At 34.7% G+C, this 21,318-nt stretch overlaps 1 long non-coding RNA gene across 2 annotated transcripts in view; it reads left to right on the top strand.

The window, feature by feature from the left end:
• LOC114298205 (uncharacterized) overlaps positions 1–21,318 on the top strand; it is an 83,627-nt gene that overhangs the window by 61,222 nt on the left and 1,087 nt on the right. For both annotated transcript variants that reach the window (XR_014329975.1, XR_014329976.1), the window contains exons 4-10: positions 3,667–3,736; positions 4,037–4,121; positions 4,664–4,725; positions 7,021–7,062; positions 7,167–7,363; positions 7,468–7,518; positions 19,386–20,416. This is a non-coding gene — a long non-coding RNA (uncharacterized LOC114298205). The remainder of the gene's footprint in view (positions 1–3,666; positions 3,737–4,036; positions 4,122–4,663; positions 4,726–7,020; positions 7,063–7,166; positions 7,364–7,467; positions 7,519–19,385; positions 20,417–21,318) is intronic.

Genomic DNA, 21,318 nt, shown 5'->3' with positions numbered 1-21,318 from the left:
ATGAAAATACTTATTTATTTTATATTATTTACACTTCGGCTCTGTTTGTTTCGACGTAAAATATTTTACACACAAAAATTATTTTTTTTGTAAATTGATTTTACACAGAAAAAGTGTTAGTGTTTTTGTTTTTGTTTTTATTTTTTGGTGTTTGGTTAACACTTGAAAAAAAAAATATTTTATTGCCTAAAAGAGAAATTTTGATTCAATAAATTGTCATTTATGACTTTTTAGTGAGTTAAGATATATATTTGAAAATGCTAAATGTGTTAAAAGAGTAGTGAGTGAAAGTCAACTTTATAAAAATTGATTTATTGAATTTTTGAAGGCAAATTATTTTTAAGAAAATGATGCAAAAATACTTTCCTTAAAAAAATATTTTGCTTACTTTTTGTTTAACCAAACAACGAAAAATGAGTAAAATATTTTTGATAAAAATATTTTACGTCAAAACAAATGGAGCCTTCATATAAAAATATATAGTAAAATTTTAAAAACAATCAAAGAACGAAAAATGAGTAAAATATTTTTGACAAAAATATTTGACGTCAAAACAAATGGAGCTATCTATAAATAATTTCACGTCAAAACAAACTATTAAACGGAGCTATCTATTAACTTCTCTCAACCCACAAGACTTTTAGACTTCTCTCATAATTACTGTAGTTCATTTTTCAAAATAAATAATTTGTATATTAAAAAGAATTTAAAACAAATATAAATATCTATATCTATATCTATCTATTTATTTATATCCATCTCTAACCCACAAGTTTTGTGGGAGTTGTAATATCTGAACCTTAATTTCTTAGTTTTTTTGATTTTTTTTGAAAAAAAAAACTTAGTACTTATTAAATTCTTCAAAGTCTTTTTAACTTTGCCAATACACACTCTCTTTTTAACTTTTCATATACTTAGTGCAAACAGTGAGTCTGCTTTTTGTTTTCTCCTTCTTGACTTCTCACTTCTACACTTTCAACTTCAGTGACCACATATGCAAATAATAAGTCTTCTTTTTGTTTTCTCATTCTTGACTTTTCTTTTTGTTTACTGTTTTAATATTGCAGTTAGATAGCGCATAAAAATATTTGTGATTTGTCTAGCGAATAAAAAATTATAATTTAATTTTTTAATATGATTGAAGTTAGATAAATATAAACCCTCACAAAGAGAAAAATGTGATTATAATTAGTTAAATGATTCTTTTTTTTTTAATGTGCTTGTAATTAGTTTAATAGTTCTTTTATTTATTTATTTATTTTATTATGGAAAAAATATGATGTGATTGTAGTTTGTTCAATGACTCTTTTTTTTAATAGGACTGTTGTGGTTAGTTCAATGGTTTTTTTTTTGGGCAAATTACATATACCTCCCTCGAGGTTTGGCTAAATTACAAATACCTCCCTGAGGTTGCGAAAATTACATTCCGCCCCCTAAGGTTTGTATTTTCATAATAGTTTATCCCTTGAGGTTTATATTTCATAACAAATTGCCCCCTAATTTGTTATGAAAATATAGCATTCAGGGGAGAATTTGTAATTTCTCAAACCTCAGGGGGTATTTTTAATTTAGCTAAACCTCAAGGGGGTATATGTAATTTGCCCTTTTTTTTAATGTTATTTAATCTTTTTATTTACTATTTTATTTTATTTTTAATATGATTGATGTTAAATAAATATAAACACTCATAAAGAAAAAAATATGATTGTAATGTGATGTGATTGTAGTTTATTCAATGGGTCTTTTTTCTAATATGATTGTTGTAGTTAGTTCAATGTTTTTTTTTTAATGTTATTTAATCTTTTTATTTATTATTTTAATTTTATTTTTAATATGATTGAAGTTAGATAAACATAAACACTCACAAAGAAAAAAATATGATTGTAGTTAGTTCAATTTTTTTTTTTTTTTAATGTGATTGTAGTTAGTCAATGGTTCTTTTTTTCATTTATTTATTTTTTTTTTATTATGGGAAAAATTTGTGATGTGATTGTAGTTTGTTCAATGGTTCTTTTTTTTAATGTGATTTAATATTTTATTTATAGTTTTAATGTTTTTCTTTACAATTATTTATGAAAAAAATATGATTGTAGTTAGATAGCTTAAAAATATTTGTGATTTGATTTGATTTTTTTCTGATTTGATTTTTAAAGTACCAATTATTGATAATGATTAAATTGTATTTTGAAAAAAAAAATTGTAATTGATTTTTTTAACTTACTGTGTTTTTTGAAAAAAAATTATTGTGTTTTTTTAACTATTAATTCACTTAATTTGTGATTTGACTTTTAATTCACTGTGTTTTTTGAAAAACAAAATGGATTGTAATCATTAGAATCACATAATGTACCAACTATTGATGATGATTAGATTGTAATTTGACCTAAAAAAATTGTAATTGATCTTTTTAACTCACTATGTTTTTTGAAAAATAAATTATTGTGTTTTTTAATTATCAATTGACTTTATGTGATTGATTTTTTAATTATTGATGATGATTAGATAACATTAAAAAAATTGTGATTTGTATGATTGAAATTATCCCCTTTTGTTTATAATTTTATTTTTAATATAATTGAAGTTAGATAAATATAAACACTCACAAAAAGAAAAATGTGATTGTAGTTTATTCAATGGTTCTAAAAAATCTTTTTTATTTACTATTTTAATGGTTATTTTTTTCAATTATTATTTTTTATTATGAGAAAAATGTCATTGTAGTTAGATAGTATTAAAAAAATTGTGATTTATATGATTGAAGTTATCTCATTTTGTTTATAATTTGATTTTTTAATATGATTGAAGTTAACTCACAAAAAGAAAAATGTGATTATAATTTGTTCAATGGCTCTAAATAATTTCAATCTGAATTTTCTAAATTTTTTATTTAAAAAAAAACTTACCGTTTATTGATTTTGTCAAAATTCTCTGATCAACATTTATTAACTTTTTTGTAATCCATATGTCTTTTCACATGCCTGCATTTATTGATTTGGTCAAAATTCCTTTATCAGCATTTAAAATCCCCTCATACAAATAATTATAAATACAATCTGTATATAGTTACTGCAGTACCTTTTTCAACTTCTCTCATACACTATGATTAATGATAAGATTATTAAATTATTTTTATAAAAATTCTTAAAATAAATATAAATATCTATAATTATTCCATACATAACACAAGTAATAAATTAATATATATATATATATATATAATATAATATAAACTTATATCAGGATTTGTTACTTTCCAAAAAAACGTCGTCCATTTCCTAGGTCATCTTGACAGAATATGTTAATTATATATTGAGCCTGTGTTTGGCAAGTGGGTTTGCAGGTTTTTTTGGCTATTTTAGCCACAAAAAACAAAATAGGCTATTTTAGCCATAACAAACAAAACATCACATCCAACCCATAATCATTACATTCTTCTCTCACAAAAAAACTCAAAAAAACCAAAAAACCCTTCCCAAACCAAGCTTTTAAGCCCAGGCTAAAATAGTCAAAAAAATCAAAAAGTCAAAAAGCCAACCCACTTTCCAAACAATAGGTTTGATTCTTTTATCTGCCCAAGACAACCTCCTCTGTTTCTCATTTTCATCCGTCTTACACTTTTAATTTGTCTTCATTAGCTCTCCTTGTTCTTCCATTTCGTCTTCTCAGGGGAAGATTGTTCACATTTCAATTGGGTTAGGATTCAACAGGACCAAGGAAAATTGTTTTCTTTTTTCGAGTAAGTAGTTTATTATTTGCTATCATTTTATGGATTGAGATCATTTACCTCATGTGTTGAGTTCGTGGATAAACATTTTTTCTTAATTTTTTTTTCTTTTTAAATTAGTCCACCAAAAGGAAGATTAAAGGATCTGGTTACTTTCCAATGGGTTTTTTTTATTCCTTCCAATTGTAAAATTTAATTTCATATAAGAAAAATGCTTTTCATGGAAACAATTACACCTGAGATGAATATCCGACAAAAACAAAACCTATGGATGGATATTTTTTTTAAATTTTTTTTTTGATTGATTGGCAGGTTTTTGGAACTTATAAAACCATTCTTCATCACATCGGTTACTCAAAACGGAGTGAGAAGAGAACCATGCCTCCTCAGTCTTCAGGTCATTTTTTTGAGATCTAGGTTTCACTGTTTTGGATTTGCTGTTGTTATATTTCTAAATAGGGCAAATTACGATGTTAGTCCCTCTACTTTGGTCTCAATAATTTCAATTGATTTGATTTTTATCATGAATTTATGAATCTGTCTCAATTTGGTTCAATTGTTTATAACTTTTTATATTTTTGTCTGGAAAATAGGTACATAAGTGGCATGAGTTGTATTTTTAATGGCAAAATTATAAATTTACTCAACTGAGTGAGTGAGTTAGCATCAACTAATTCAATGTTAATTTTTTGTAAAAACATTAACAGAATTATCAATTGGATCAAATTAATTCAAAATCTAAAATTAAGGGTCAAAATTGTGTCAATTAAAAGTGTAGAGACCAAATAACACGAGACAAAATATAGGTACCATCGGTGTAATTTGTCCTTCAAATTGTTTCTAATGCTTGGAAACAAGAGTAAATGCTTTTATATCATCTTCCTTTTTTGATTTTTGATTTTTGATTTTTGATTTTTGATTTTTTTGGCAATAAAATAGGTTTACTTGGAACTTTGGAAATTTTGACGGCATGAGTGGAGTCGGAAAAAAAATAAATTAAGGTAAGACTTGCTTGTCAATATTCTATGTGAATTTTACTTATTCAATTAGATTCAATTTTTTATTTTTTATACTTTATATTTGCGTTGTGTTTGGATAATCTGGATAGAAATTTGGATAGCGAAATGAAAAGAGAAATGACGAAAAATTTAACTTATATTGTATTCACATTTCTCGTTACTTTTGCTCTTTCCTTTGCCAAATTGCTACCAAAATTCATGATCTAAACATGACTAGTTTTCTTTTTAATTGTTCAATCAATAGCTTCTCTGCTCTTGTGACAATGCTGCATATTTTTCATAGTAATTTGGTGAAATAATAATTACAAATTCTTTTGATTCATTGTGTAACTCAGGTATTGGGTTGGTTGGTATTTTCTTATTATGCCTTTCGTGGTTAAAACTTGGTTCTTATGTGTTACGGATTGAAAATCTTTACCAAAAATTATCTGCAAAGTAATTACAAATTACAATCTCTCGTGCCTGGATTTTTTGACCAGCTTTTTTTTTTTTTGGAAAGGGGTCTTGAAAATCTGTAGCTAAGTGTGTCAAATTGAAATGGAATTGATAGCATGGGATTCGGCTGTGTTAGGTCCACCTAAATATGAGGAAGTGCAATGTTTAAAAAGAAGGAAAGGAACGTTCAATCTTCACTTAAACCAAACAAATAGACCCTTTTGTTCCAATTTGGTGGGGTCAATTACATGAACGTGTATTTCCTCATTCCACTCTATGAAGAGCTATGTGCTCAATTATTTGATTTTTCACCCGAAAGAGTTTATATTTTCCATCTAAATGAAACTAATTTCATGATATCATATCCTTTGGTGTTTTTCTTTAAATTTCACCGAGTGTGATTATACTGTAAGGGTTTGTTTGATTGAGTGGATTATACCATATGATTGAGATTATTAATCTAAGAGACTCACATTTCATTGTTTGGTTGCAATTTTTGTTATACGGATTAGCTTTCAATGCACATTCTATCCAAAGAAAATTGGTGAATTTTTTAATCCTACAACTAATAATGCAAAACAAACATATGATTGAGATTATATATATATATTTCCATATCCATTGCAAAACAAAAGTAGACATTAGGGAATTATTTATCTCACTAATCTAACTCATATTAGAGTTTCTCTATAAAAGACTTAAGGTAAGACAAACACAAGGTAGGCAATATTTAGCAACCCTAAATCTCTCCCCTCAATCTCTCTCTCTCTACTCTTATTCTGTTCCATCAAAATGAGTACCCGATTGAACCATCGAAGGGCTTTTGGATGACACCACAGTGGTGTCACTAAAGACTCACTACTTCTTTTGCAAGATTGGTGGATCAGCTCAGGATCATACAAATTTGATCTTCAATAAATATGTGCATGCTTTTTGATTTGATGGTCCGAACCAATTAGATTAAAATGATTTAGTTTTCTTTTATCTATAGTTCAAACTATTAATACACTTATGGTCATGTAGAGTTTTACCGAGATATTTATATTCAGTAACCAGTGTTTTTGTGAAAACATGGCACTTGTTTCTAAGTTCAATAATCACGAAGATTATGAGATTGAATGCAATTGATATTTCTTCTCTTTTGCTAAATATGTTTAATTGTGGAAACATACGTCACAAATTCAACATTGCCTTTTGGTCCACCTTTATTGTTACAAACTTCTTACTTGAATTTATATCTTGTTTTAGTTTTAGTACTAAATAAAATTTCATTTATGTTAATTTGATTGATGATCAGTTGTAGTCCTATGATAGAAGTTATTGCTTGCTTTTTATGTGAGTGTTTTTTCTAGTTCATGATTTGCAACCAAAGATATTCTTTAATACTTGTTTGGATATGAGTAGTAGCAAACATACTTGTTATATGGTTTATTGTCATGGTCGAAATAAGCCTTTTGGCTCAAATCCTACAATTTGTGTGTAAACACTATGTTCTTTCACCTGAATTAGGATGAATGGAGTTTTTAGCCCTGACCAATTGACTATTTTTATGGATATTTTGGTTGCTTTGTGGTGGACTCTTACTGCTAAGAGTATCACTACCCAGGATTTTTTTTTTTGGTTGCTTTTTGGTAGACCGACTTTTAAAAACACTGGTTTGATTGATAGTTTCCATAGTTCTAATTTTGTTTGATTTTGATTGATATATTTTTTTCCATTGTCCTCAGCTGAGAACCTCCGACAGACTGTCACTTTTGTTTTTTCTTATCTACTTGAATATTTGCAAATTGTAGTAGTTTAATTTTTTTTCCTGTTTTGTTGGTTCTTATTATTTTTCTCCAGGCCCCTCGTGTGACGAGGGTACAACTCCTCTGAGGCTTGAAGGTTTGTTGGATTGATTTTTAGTTTGATTTATTTATTTATTTAAAAAAACTATTTTAATAGTTTTAATTTTGTTTGATTCATATATATGTTTTTGTTGTCCTCAGCTGAGAGCCGCATACGGACAATCGCCTCTCTCTTGAAGCCTCGTCCCAGTCTTAAACTTGTTTTTCATGTTAGTAGATAAGGGAAAAGGAGGAGTGTTCGAATTAGGAGAGCCCCTGCCAGATTTAGTATTAGTTTGAGGAGGAGGAGGAATTGATGATTAGAGATTTTAGCACTCTGACCAATTGACCATTTTGTGGTTGTTGTTTTTCTTATCTACTTGAACATTTCCAAATTTCATTACTTTAAATTTTTTTCTTGTTTTGTTGGGGTTCTTATTTGTTTGATTTTTTTTTTCTCCAGGCCCCTCATCATTATTAGTCCATGAGGGTACAACTTCTCTGAGGCTTGAAGGTTTGTTAGATTGATTTTTAGTTTGATTTATTTTTAAAAAACTATTTTAGTAGTTATAAGTTTGTTTGATTTGAGAATGATATTTCTATTGTTTTAATTTTATTTGATTCATATATTTATTTTTTGGTTATCCTCAATGGAGAGCCGCATACGGACCATCGGCTCTCTCTCTCGAAGCGTCATCTTTGTCCATCTAAACGTGTTTTTTATGTTATGTTATGTTAGTTCCATGTTATGTTGTTATGTTAGTTCCTCATCCATCTTATGGGTGTTTTTTTGGTTGCTTATTGGTAGACTTTTACAGCTAAGAGTATCACAATGTGTTTTTTATTTTTTAAATGAATACTTTTTAAGTTCACCATAATTAGATTTATTTAAAAAGTAAAATATTTGTAAAAAAATATTTTAAAAAATTAATAAATATCTAAAAATACAAAAAAATATATTGAATTTTTATATATATTTTTTAATTTTGGTATTTAGTGATTTTTTAAAGATTTTCTAAACAAATATTAAAAAAATTTAGATCTATCTAAAAAGTATAACATTTGTAAAAATGTATTTTAAAAAATTAATAAATATCCAAAAATACAAAAATGTATTGAATTTTCGTATTATTTTTTGTAATTTTGGTATTTATGGATTTTTTTAAAGATTTTTTTTTCACAAATATGATATTTTGTAAAGTAAAATATTTGTAAAAAATTAATAAATATACAAAATATAAAAAATGAATTGAATTTTTATATTTTTTTTTTTGTAATTTTGGTATTTAGTGATTTTTTAAAGATTTCTTTACAAATATTAAAAAAATTTAGATCTATCTAAAAAGTATAACATTTGTAAAAAAATATTTTAAAAAATTAATAAATATCCAAAAATACAAAAACGTATTGAATTTTCGTATTATTTTTTTGTAATTTTGGTATTTATGGATTTTTTAAAGATTTTTTTTTACAAATATTAAAATTTGGTAAAGTAAAATATTTGTAAAAAATTAATAAATATACAAAATATAAAAAAATGTATTGAATTTTTATATATATATATTTTTTTATAATTTTGGTATTTAGTGAGTTTTTAAAGATTTTTTTTTACAAATATTTAAAAAAATTAGATGTATCTAAAAAGTAAAATATTTGTAAAAAGATATTTTAAAAAATTAATAAATATTTACAAATACAAAAAATGTATTGAATTTGCGTATTATTTTTTTGTAATTTTGGTATTTAGTAATTTTTTAAATATTTTTTTCACAAATATGATATTTTTTTTCCCATAAATATGCTTCATACTGGTTAAATGTAGTACAAATTTATGTGGGTGTGTGCATGTGTTTGTGTGTGTATAGCGATCCCGGTTTTTCCTTCCTTTGTATACGGTATTCTGGACTTGGTTCCGTGGACTTGTTTTTGTATCATTATCACTTCTAGCCTTTACTCTTTGTATTAGGGTCTTAGGTTGTGATGGGCAGGTTTGAAACAGGTTGGTTGCACTTTGAAACCAAAAGGTGATGCCCAGATTTTGGCCTTCACGCTCGAGCGGAAGTTTTAACGCTCGAGCGGGCTCTTCGTTGTTGCTTATACGCTCGAGCGGGAGTTTTGACGCTCGAGCGTGTTTTTCCATCTCCCAGTACGTTACTCTGCAGTCCCTCCGCTCGAGCGGAGAGTTTGGCGCTCGAGCGGGTACCATCGCCTGCAAAACTTCTGGAAGTGTGCAATCGACGCTCGAGCGGCTCTTTTCACGATCGAGCGTGAGTCTGTGTCTGACGCTCGAGCGGGGATTTTCACGCTCGAGCGGGGAGTCGACTACATAAATCCGAGACCCGACTTTCTGGGTCATTTTTCATCTCCCTTTTGATTCTAAAACCCTAGAACCGTCTTCTCCCTCTCCCTACACACCTTCTCTCTTAGGTTTGATCTACTTAGAGTGTATTTCTACCCTAAGTTCTTTGTTAAAAAGATAGAGTGAGTCGAGGGCTTCCATTTAATCTGAACGTTTGGTGGTTTGGAGCACATTGGAATTTGGGTCTTCATCTCCGTCTTCTCCATTCAGGTTATTTTCTTCGAGGTAGAGATTTCCTACTCCATCTTATAAGTTTTGTTCTAAGTTTTGGTATTTTGATATGTTGGGAGTACTTTGGTAATTTTGGGAAAAACCCTAGTTGTATTAATAAATTAATTTGTATAATTTGTTTGAGGAAATTGGGGAATATGGTTAAATTCATGAAATTGAGGAATTCATTGATTAAATGGTGTAGTTGGATAATTTAAATCACTCACTTGTTGAATTGTTGTTATATTTATTTCCAGTCTAGAAATAAACTATTTTGGGCTATCGGTGGAGGATAGTCGTGTTTGTTGTAGACATTGCATGTGAATTAGGGAAAATTGAAACTAATCAATTTGTTTTGGTCATAAGTTTAGACTATTGAATTAATACAGAAAATACATGTGTTGATTGAACATTGTATATGCATATTGTTTGGGAGGAGATAGGGGATGTACTCCACGGTTTAGGGGAAGATAGGGGATGGACCTCTAAACCGGATTTTGTTTGGGAGGAGATAGGGGATGGACTCCATTAGCATCACTATTATGTGTGCTTATTATATTGAAGTGTTTTTACATGTTATTGATACAGCACTACAATGTGTATCAAACAGGAAGTATGAAGTGTTTTGATATGAGCCTGAGTCTCATTTGTTTTGTTGATATTGAAAGTAATGTGAATATGATATGTAGTTCACTGTTGTAAGTTTGGCCAGGTTCTGAGCCATGTTGATAATAATGGAAAGTGAATTGTGTCTTAGACATTAGTGTCATGAGACTGTATAATGATACAATTGATTATCTTGGTTAACCATCTATTGAATGCTATAGCTTTATTCAATGTTTATATTTGGTTTAGTATTTTTCTACTGGGTTGTGGCTCACCCTTTATGGGAACATCATTTTCAGGTTCAGGTGATAAGCTACCTCCAAAGACTTAGCTTGGAAGGGTTGGACTTTTTAGATTTTGAAGACTATCTTTAGTTAGTTGTTTTTATTTGATAGTACGTGTAAACATTCAAGCCTAGGGCTATACTTGTATTTGAGTTAGAACTCATACTTTTGTGTCCAAGTGTTGGCTTGGAAAGATGTAAGCCCGTAGGGCATTTAATTTGATGTTACATGTAATGCTTTTATTTAGTAATACTCTGATGAATGAGATAATGAATTGTTTTCTTTAAATATGGCATGTCAATGATATATATATAATGGGTTTATTTTGAGGGCGTGACAACTTGGTATCAGAGCGTACCGGGTTTGAATACTTTGGGTACGTGGGAAGTGATTAGTATCACAATGGGTTCGTCTCGTTTGATAGAGACTTAGTGAAATGTTATATGCTTATATGATAACATGTTTATGTGATTATGTGGGTATGGAATGTAGTTCCTAGCATGTTGATTGGACCCTTGAGTTTCTAGTACTCTTGTTGGAAAGGCACTTGATCAATGCTGCTTCCAACCGGAACTATAGTAACACTTCGGGACTATCATCATCCAGGAATGAAATTCGTAGGTGCTTATGTGATTATGTGCTTACGTGGAATGAATTATTGTTGTCCAATGCATTAGGACGCGAGTGTTTAGCTTCGGCACATTTATTAATGTGCTAACGTCTGTGTTTCCTTTATTAGGATGTCAGGACGAGGACGAGGACGCGGTAGGCGTGGTAGGCCGGGTAGGCAGGAGGTGCCTGTGCCAGAGGAGATTCCGGCAGTTCAGGAGGGAGTTGGCCAGGCCAATGTGGCCGAGCCAGTAGGCCAGCAGGCTATGGGCGCTCTAGCCCGAGAGATAGCAGGGGCATTCAAGGAGTCAGTAGGCATTCTCAGAGCTGAGAATCAAGCGCGGGTTGTTGTTGCGGATGCAGGACCTTCCTTTCTGAAGAGGGAGTTCTTCCGGTCTATCCCGGATGAATTTGTGGGTGATCCTTGGCATCGAACAGACAACGAAGACGTTTGAGATGCTTGGCATCGAAGACGAGGGGTTGAAAGTGACCTTGACATCTTTCCAGCTGAAGGGGGATGCGGGTCAATGGTGGAAGTTCACTAAAGGTCGTATAGGAGGTACATGGGAGGCTTTTGTGAATGCTTTCCAGGAGAGGTTCTTATCTCCAGCAGTTAGGGAGAAGCTGAGAGACCAGTTCTGCCAGCTTAAGCAGTCAAGTTCTTCAGTGGCCGAGTTTGAGGCTGCATTTACTAGCTTGTCCAGGTTTGCACCTGAGTTGGTGGCGTCTGAGGAACGCCGTTGTATCGAGTTTGAGAAGAAGTTGAGGCATGGCCTTAAACTGCGAGTTGGGGGAACTATGATTCGGGATTACGGGCGTATGGTCGATGCTGCAGCCCACATGGAAATCATGATGCAGGAGGAGGAGGAAGGACAGAAGGGCTCTAAGAGGAGTCAAGATGGTCAGAGTGATGGTAGGAGACAGAAGGGTTTTAATCCTCAGCAGTCTCAGGGTAGCTTTTCTAGATCGACTTTTCCTGTGCCGAGTGCTAGTTCGGGGAAAGGCAGTCAGGGAGACATTACCTGTTTCAAGTGTGGCCAGCTGGGCCACAAGTCTCCAGTTTGTCCCCAGGGGGGAGGAGTGCAGAGAGCAGCATCATCTTCGGCTCGATCTCAGAGCCAGAGTCAGGGTAGAGGCCAGCCACTCTCGTGTTATCAGTGTGGTCAGCCAGGGCATATGAAGAGGTATTGCCCGCAGTTGGGTGGCACACCTGGTGCATCTGGTTTGAGGCAGATTCAGGGTCAGCAGCCAGCTCAGTCGGGTCAGGCCTCGAGGGCCAATCAGGGGGCTTCATCGTCCCAGTCGGTGCAGCAATCTTATGCTCCTAGGGGTGAGCAGGTTGATCAAAGGTCTTCTGGGCGCGTGTACGCTGTTACCGCGCAGGATCTTGTGCCGGCACCATCAGTTGTGAGAGGTACCTTCTTGTTTTGCAACTCGGTTGCTAGTGTTTTGATTGATACGGGTGCATCTCATTCCTTTGTGTCTGCTGCATTTGCATCTGTTTTGGACTTGGAGTTAGCACAGTTAGCATCTCCTATTTGTGTAGTGTCACCTCTTGGGGGTGAGTTGATCTTGAAACAAGGTGTTAGGGGTTGTGATATAGAGGTCGACTATCATAGGCTTCCGTTTCCTTTTGTGGTTATGCCCATGAAGGGCTTCGATGTTATTTTGGGTATGGACTGGTTATCGTCATACCGGGCAGTTATTGATTGCTACCGCCAGAGGGTCACTTGTTGTACCGTGAGTGGGGAATGTTTTTATTTTCTAGGGGACCGGGTTGGTTGTGTTTTGCCACCAGGGTATGATTCGCGAGGGCGGAGTGAGCTTAATGGTTTACTTGCTAGCTTTTTGAGTAGTGAGTGTGATGAGACCCAGATTGTGTTGGCATGGGTGGTTTGTGAGTACTCGGATGTCTTTCCCGAGGACCTTGTTGGTTTGCCACCTCACAGAGAGATTGAGTTCTCTATTGACTTAGTGCCCGGCACGACGTCGATTTCTATGTCACCTTATCGTTTTGCCCCAGCCGAGTTAGTTGAGTTGAAGATCCAACTCCAGGAGTTGCTAGATAAGGGCTTTATACGTCCTAGTGTTTCGCCATGGGGAGCACCGGCCCTCTTTGTTAAAAAGAAGGATGGTGCTTTGAGACTCTGTATAGATTACCGGAAATTGAATCGGGCTACGGTTAAGAATAAGTACCCTATGCCTCGTATAGATGATCTGTTCGATCAGTTGAAGGGTTCCCGTTGTTTCTCGAAGATAGACTTGAGATCGGGTTATCATCAGTTGAGAGTCAGGGAGGAGGATATTCCGAAGATGGCATTCTGTACGCGGTATGGCCACTATGAGTTTTTGGTGATGCCATTTGGGCTCACCAATGCACCGGCAGTATTTATGGATTTGATGAACCGGATATTTCGGGAATTTTTAGATCGTTTTGTAGTTGTCTTCGTGGACGACATCCTTATCTATTCACCTTCTGAGGAGAAGCACAAGGAACATTTGAGAGTGGTGCTTGAGTTACTTAGAGCCCATAAGCTTTATGCTAAGTTTGGGAAGTGTGAGTTCTGGCTAGAAGAGGTCAAGTTCTTAGGCCATGTAGTTTCTGGGGAAGGAGTGTCTGTTGATACATCCAAGACTGAGGCAGTGCAAGATTGGGCACAGCCTAAGAGTGTGTTTCAGATCCGCAGTTTTCTGGGGTTAGCTGGGTATTATCGCCGGTTTGTGAAGGATTTCTCCAGGTTAGCTTTACCTTTGACTAGTTTGACTCGGAAGGGAGTCAAATTTGTATGGAGTGAGACTTGTGAAAAGTCGTTCCAGGAGTTGAAAGTTAGACTGACCACTGCTCCGGTCTTGATTATTCCTGAGAGAGGGTTAGGTTATGCAGTTTATTGTGACGCCTCACGAGAGGGTTTGGGTTGTGTGTTGATGCAAGAAGGGAAAGTAGTTGCCTATGGCTCACGCCAGTTGAAAATTCACGAGAAGAATTACCCTACGCATGATTTAGAGTTAGCAGCTGTGATATTTGCCTTGAAGATTTGGTGGCACTATCTTTATGGTGAGAGGTTCGAGGTATTCTCGGATCATAAGAGTCTGAAATATCTGTTTACACAGAAAGACTTGAACTTGAGGCAGAGGAGGTGGATGGAGTTTATTGAGGATTATGACTTCGAGTTGCATTATCATCCGGGAAAGGCCAATGTGGTGGCCGACGCCTTTAGCAGGAAACCTGTTGGTGACATAGCTAGTATAGTCGTTCGGGAGTGGAAGATGTTGGGTGCACTTGGGGAGTTTGATTTGCTTTTGAGCGAATCCGTTGAGGCTGCGGCCTTGTTTTCTGTTGTTGCACAGCCTACACTTGTGACTCGAGTGTTAGAGGCTCAAGGGGGTGACCTTGAGGTAGAATCCCTCCGTGAGAAGATTTCCGGTGGGAAGGTTGAGAAGGGTTTGACGGTGTATCCCGACCTCAGTGTGAGATACCGAGACCGTCTGTTTGTGCCGGAGTCTTGTCGAGAGGAGGTACTCCGAGAGTTTCATCATTCACGCCTTGCGGTGCATCCGGGAGGCACTAAGATGTATCGGGATTTGGGTCGCCAGTTTTGGTGGCGGGGTATGAAGAGAGATGTGGCTGTTTTTGTATCGAAGTGCCTTACTTGCCAGCAAGTGAAGGCCGAGCATCAGAGGCCAGCGGGTTTGTTGCAACCTTTGCCTATTGCCGAGTGGAAGTGGGAGCATGTCACTATGGACTTCGTTGTAGGTCTTCCGAGGACTCAGCGGGGTAGTGATGCTATTTGGGTAGTTGTAGACTGGTTGACTAAGTCGGCGCACTTCATTCCTATGCGCGTTAGAGATTCAGTAGATCATCTTGCCGACTTGTATATTCGGGACATAGTGAGGTTGCACGGAATTCCGGTGACGATCGTCTCCGATAGGGACCCTCGTTTTACTGCCAGATTGTGGCAGAGCTTGCAGAGTGCCTTAGGCACTAAGTTGACCTTTAGCACAGCTTATCATCCTCAGACTGATGGGCAATCCGAGCGTACTATTCAGATCCTTGAGGATATGCTTCGGGGTTGTGTTCTTGCCTTTAGCGGGTCGTGGGAGAGGCACTTGCCATTAGTGGAGTTTGCTTACAACAACAGTTTCCAGTCTAGTATCGGTATGGCACCATTTGAGGCCTTGTACGGCCGACCATGTAGGTCTCCAGTTTGCTGGGCCGAGGTGGGCGACGCACCTTTGCTGGGTCCGGAATTGGTAAGGGAAACGACGGAGAAAGTTGAGCTTATCCGTAGGAGGCTTATTACAGCCCAAAGTCGTCAGAAATCTTATGCCGACCGTAGGAGGAGACCTTTGGCGTTTGAGGTGGGTGATCATGTCTTTCTAAAGATATCACCTAGGCGGGGATTGATGAGGTTCGGGAAGAGCGGGAAGTTGTCCCCTCGATTTATTGGCCCTTTTGAGATCCTTGAGAGGATTGGCGAGGCTGCTTATCGTTTAACCTTGCCGCCGCAGTTATCCGGAGTACATAACGTGTTTCATGTGAGTATGCTCTGGAAGTGTGAGCCAGATCCATCGCACGTATTGGATTGGACCGACTTAGAGGTAGATGAGGATGTCTCGTATGAGGAGAGACCGGTCCGGGTCTTGGATAGACGGGATCAAGTTTTGCGAGGCAAGACCATCCCTTTGGTAAAAGTTTTGTGGAAACATCACGGGGTGGAGGAAGCCACATGGGAACGAGAATTGGAGGTCCGAGAGAAATATCAGGATCTATTTGTAGATGCTTGAGCATATGTTGCTTATTTTGTTGTAATATTGCACCTTAAGTGTATTAAATATAACTTAAGTTGTGAAACATAGTTATGTTTTGGTTAATGGAAGTATTTCGAAACTTGCCTCATAATGGAGGGTTAGTGTAACACTGTATATGTTGAATGTGATGTAGAATTGGAGTTATATCATGAGATTGAATATGATATGGAAATGAAAATTATATATATTGAAAACTGTTGAATTTGAAAGAAAAATACATGTTGATAATGCAAGTTGTTATGTATAATGTGAAATGCCTTTTGAAAAGAGATGAAATGACCAGTATTGGGTCAAGTTGTTTACTATTGAATTGTCATATAAAAAAAAAAAAAAAAACTTTTTTTCAAAAACTTATGCTTAATTTCGGGGACGAAATTCTTTTAAGGGGGGAGGTTATAGCGATCCCGGTTTTTCCTTCCTTTGTATACGGTATTCTGGACTTGGTTCCGTGGACTTGTTTTTGTATCATTATCACTTCTAGCCTTTACTCTTTGTATTAGGGTCTTAGGTTGTGATGGGCAGGTTTGAAACAGGTTGGTTGCACTTTGAAACCAAAAGGTGATGCCCAGATTTTGGCCTTCACGCTCGAGCGGAAGTTTTAACGCTCGAGCGGGCTCTTCGTTGTTGCTTATACGCTCGAGCGGGAGTTTTGACGCTCGAGCGTGTTTTTCCATCTCCCAGTACGTTACTCTGCAGTCCCTCCGCTCAAGCGGAGAGTTTAGCGCTCGAGCGCGTACCATCACCTGCAAAACTTCTGGAAGTGTGCAATCGACGCTCGAGCGGCTCTTTTCACGATCGAGCGTGAGTCTGTGTCTGACGCTCGAGCGGGGATTTTCACGCTCGAGCGGGGAGTCGACTATATAAATCCGAGACCCGACTTTCTGGGTCATTTTTCATCTCCCTTTTGATTCTAAAACCCTAGAACCGTCTTCTCCCTCTCCCTACACACCTTCTCTCTTAGGTTTGATCTACTTAGAGTGTATTTCTACCCTAAGTTCTTTGTTAAAAAGATAGAGTGAGTCCAGGGCTTCCATTTAATCTGAACGTTTGGTGGTTTGGAGCACATTGGAATTTGGTCTTCATCTCCGTCTTCTCCATTCAGGTTATTTTCTTCGAGGTAGGGATTTCCTACTCCATCTTATAAGTTTTGTTCTAAGTTTTGGTATTTTGATATGTTGGGAGTACTTTGGTAATTTTGGGAAAAACCCTAGTTGTATTAATAAATTAATTTGTATAATTTGTTTGAGGAAATTGGAGAATATGGTTAAATTCATGAAATTGAGGAATTCATTGATTAAATGGTGTAGTTGGATAATTTAAATCACTCACTTGTTGAATTGTTGTTATATTTATTTCCAGTCTAGAAATAAACTATTTTGGGCTATCGGTGGAGGATAGTCGTGTTTGTTGTAGACATTGCATGTGAATTAGGGAAAATTGAAACTAATCAATTTGTTTTGGTCATAAGTTTAGACTATTGAATTAATACAGAAAATACATGTGTTGATTGAGCATTGCATATGCATATTGTTTGGGAGGAGATAGGGGATGTACTCCACGGTTTAGGGGAATATAGGGGATGGACCTCTAAACCGGATTTTGTTTGGGAGGAGATAGGGGATGGACTCCATTAGCATCACTATTATGTGTGCTTATTATATTGAAGTGTTTTTACATGTTATTGATACAACACTACTATGTGTATCAAACGGGAAGTATGAAGTGTTTTGATATGAGCCTGAGTCTCATTTGTTTTGTTGATATTGAAAGTAATGTGAATATGATATGTAGTTCACTGTTGTAAGTTTGGCCAGGTTCTGAGCCATGTTGATAATAATGGAAAGTGAATTGTGTCTTAGACATTAGTGTCATGAGACTGTATAATGATACAATTGATTATCTTGGTTAACCATCTATTGAATGCTATAGCTTTATTCAATGTTTATATTTGGTTTAGTATTTTTCTACTGGGCTGTGGCTCACCCTTTATGGGAACATCATTTTCAGGTTCAGGTGATAAGCTACCTCCAAGGACTTAGCTTGGAAGGGTTGGACTTTTTAGATTTTGAAGACTATCTTTAGTTAGTTGTTTTTATTTGATAGTACGTGTAAACATTCAAGCCTAGGGCTATACTTGTATTTGAGTTAGAACTCATACTTTTGTGTCCAAGTGTTGGCTTGGAAAGATGTAAGCCCGTAGGGCATTTAATTTGATGTTACATGTAATGCTTTTATTTAGTAATACTCTGATGAATGAGATAATGAATTGTTTTCTTTAAATATGGCATGTCAATGATATATATATAATGGGTTTATTTTGAGGGCGTGACAGTGTGTGTGTGAGAGAGAGAGAGAGAGAGGGAGAGAGAGAGTCTGCAAAGCTAGGAAACTATGGTTGAAAATTTGACAAAGAGATCTTATTTTTGTAATTTACTTTTTTTATTTATTTATTTTTACTTTTTATCTTCTTGGGATTGAATAACAAAATTGATTTGCTCACAGATTTGCGTTGGAATTGCAAAACTGACAGAGAGGATTTGTAAGGCACTTGACAGGCTCTTAAAGACTGATCAAGTGCCTATCGTACAAGCGCCTTTCGTATCCTTTTTGTTAGTGTTGCACTTTTAATGCAAGTCTGTAAGTAATTCAATTTTGTTCTTAAATTCCGAGAAGGTCAATATTTTTTCGTTAACGACAGTGCTTCATACTGTTAAAACTTAAGTACAGTACAAATTTGTGTTTGTGTGTGTGTCAGAGAGAGAGAGAGTCTGCAAAGCCAGGAAACTATGGTTGGAAATTTGACAATGAGATCTTACATTTATAAATTACATTTTTTTTAAAAAAAAAAAATTAAGAAAAGTTTGCCTTGTTGTAAAGCCTAATAAACAGCCACCCATCCTTGGGATTTTAGGATTCTTGACACCCTTTTGATCGTTGATTTCTATTGATACATTGATAAATGGTTGATCGTTGATTTCTATTGATACATTGATTCATGGTGGACAAGAAGTTTTTGGCGCCACTTTTTCCTGGTGATCAAGAGACTCTTGATTTTCCATGTCAATTCACTTGTCATTTTCATCTTGCTCAAGTCTTAGAACTGTTCGATAGAAATTTTCTTTAACCTAATTTGGGTAGATACACAATTTCTTAAATCAAAATAAAGCATCAAGAAAATGTATAAAAACCAAAAATATTAAGACATCTCCTTAAAACATAAAAAACAAAAATAATCACCACGTTTGGTTTCTATTTTCAAAAAAAAATTTACTTTTTCGTATAATAAAAAGGTGACATTGAGTTTATTATTTTGGTTAGTTGGTTTGAGTGAGATTTTTGTTTTGTATGTGCTTCTCTTCCTTTTGTATTTCATTTTGTGCCAAAGACATTTTCATGTCCGAACCTATAACTTTTTGTTCCATAGATGTGTGAACAATGTTGTTATTTGTCTTATTTTTTATCATCATTTATAAAATTCTTATAGTATTCTCTACATTGTTGTAGGAATGCTTCATCCTCTCAAATAAATGAACAGAAAAATGACATCCCATTTATTCCCGAGGACATCATTTTTCACATTCTTGTTTGCCTTATTGCTGAGTTTTTGCATTACTGTGGGAAATTTGTGTGCAAGGCTTGGGCCAAAATTATATATGATCCTTCTTATATCATGGCACACGTCCTTCAATCAAAGGATGCCTTGTTCATCCAAAAATTTGGTAAGCTATATCATTTATGTTTCCTTGAGTTTAATGAGGGAGAATTCAAACAACACACCTAAATTGTCATGGACATATGGTCTCTAGTTGTGGTGGCTTATCACTGTTTTCAGGCTCATCCTGAGAGATTTCTTTTTGTTGGGAATCATGTGACACAAAAGTATAAGAACCTACCTTTTCCTATTGCGAAAGGTCATCTTTTGCTCTCTTGTCATATTGGTTACATTTCTTGCACTGAGGAGTACAAGGTGGTTTGCCATTGTGAAATATCACGTGGAGAAAATAGGTGGTTTGTATTGTCTCTGGATAATAATAACATTTCATGGAGAAGAATGGTGACTTCACTAAAAGGAATCAGTTTTTATTGTGACGATAGAGCTTCAGTGTCTGTTGGAGGCGCGCTATTTATTACTCTCAAATGAACAGTCATATTTTTGCTGTTGACCTTTATGATGACACTTCTCACTCCGTTCAAGTTCCAAATGAATTTGTTGGGAGTTGTTATAGTCTTCTTGAGCTGGGGAATAGTTTATCTTTCATTGTGAGACATTCAGCAGAGGTTTATGTATGCATATTAAAGGACTTACATTGCAATGAAGGGGCTAAACTTTACAAGATTACAGAAGCAATAGATGGACCGAATTTTTTATGTGAGAGTTTCATACCTGTTGGTTGGCTGGATGATGGCCAAATCTTGGTCTTCATTCACTTTGAAAAGTTGGTTGTGGCTTACAATGTGAAAACAGGAGAGGCAAGATCCTTCGATGTTTTCAGCCCTGATTTCATACGGAAACACACCAACAGCCTTGTTTCATGGTAAATATGCATTCAAGACTATTAAGTATTTCTTTTTATTATTGGCTATGAAATCATTTTTGCTTGTACTCACGAATTTTATTAGTTGAAGACTTTATTAATTGTTTATTTTCTTGTACCTGATATGTGGGTACCCATCTGGGTGTTGTGTAGAATGGGTAAGTAGACACCTTTTTTCTTCTTTTTTTTTCCTAATATTATTATTTGTAGAAAAAGATAAAACATAAACAAGAGGGGATGAAGAATTATGTAAATTGTATTTCAGGAAGAAAGGATAGATAGGTAGCACAATTTGTTGCCTAAAAGGAACAGATGGAGCTACATCTTAATGAATGGTCTTAGTTATAATTTTTTTTTATAACCGAGAACCGACCCTAGTAAGGGGTCTTTGGGACCCACCTTAGAAGTGCAAACTCAAGATACATGCAACCACCTACTAACCTCACATATCGACCACTCGATAGCCTGTCATATTGAGTGGTGTCAGTTGATTACACTCAATTTTGATTTTTTTTAAAAAATTAAATGTAGAAATTTATCCAAAATGTTTGGAGTTTTACAAATTGAACCTAGTGATAGAGAAAAAAAGAGTTATTTTTGCTATTCCACTTCATTATAAACCCAATCTAAAATTTGTCTTTATTGTTTAAACTTATACATGACATGATTCTTAATGCATATTAGAATATAAATTTTGAAGTGTATTTATAATGTGGAAAACAATAGCAAATGTTATTGTCATTGATTGTATGAGTTAACTGTAGATATTTGCTTTATTTTTGTTGAAGCAATAGTATTATAGGGAGAGGGAAGGATAGGGAAGGGGAGGGAGTGAATAATTGTTTTGAAAGGAAAAAAAAAAACTTATTTTGTTTTCGTTTTTAAAATTTTAGAATTGATTC

The sequence above is a fragment of the Camellia sinensis genome, chromosome 5, assembly GCF_055761805.1.
Source record: "Camellia sinensis isolate YWXY chromosome 5, ASM5576180v1, whole genome shotgun sequence".
Taxonomy (NCBI): domain Eukaryota; kingdom Viridiplantae; phylum Streptophyta; class Magnoliopsida; order Ericales; family Theaceae; genus Camellia; species Camellia sinensis.
This window is presented reverse-complemented; position numbering and strand designations above follow the sequence as displayed.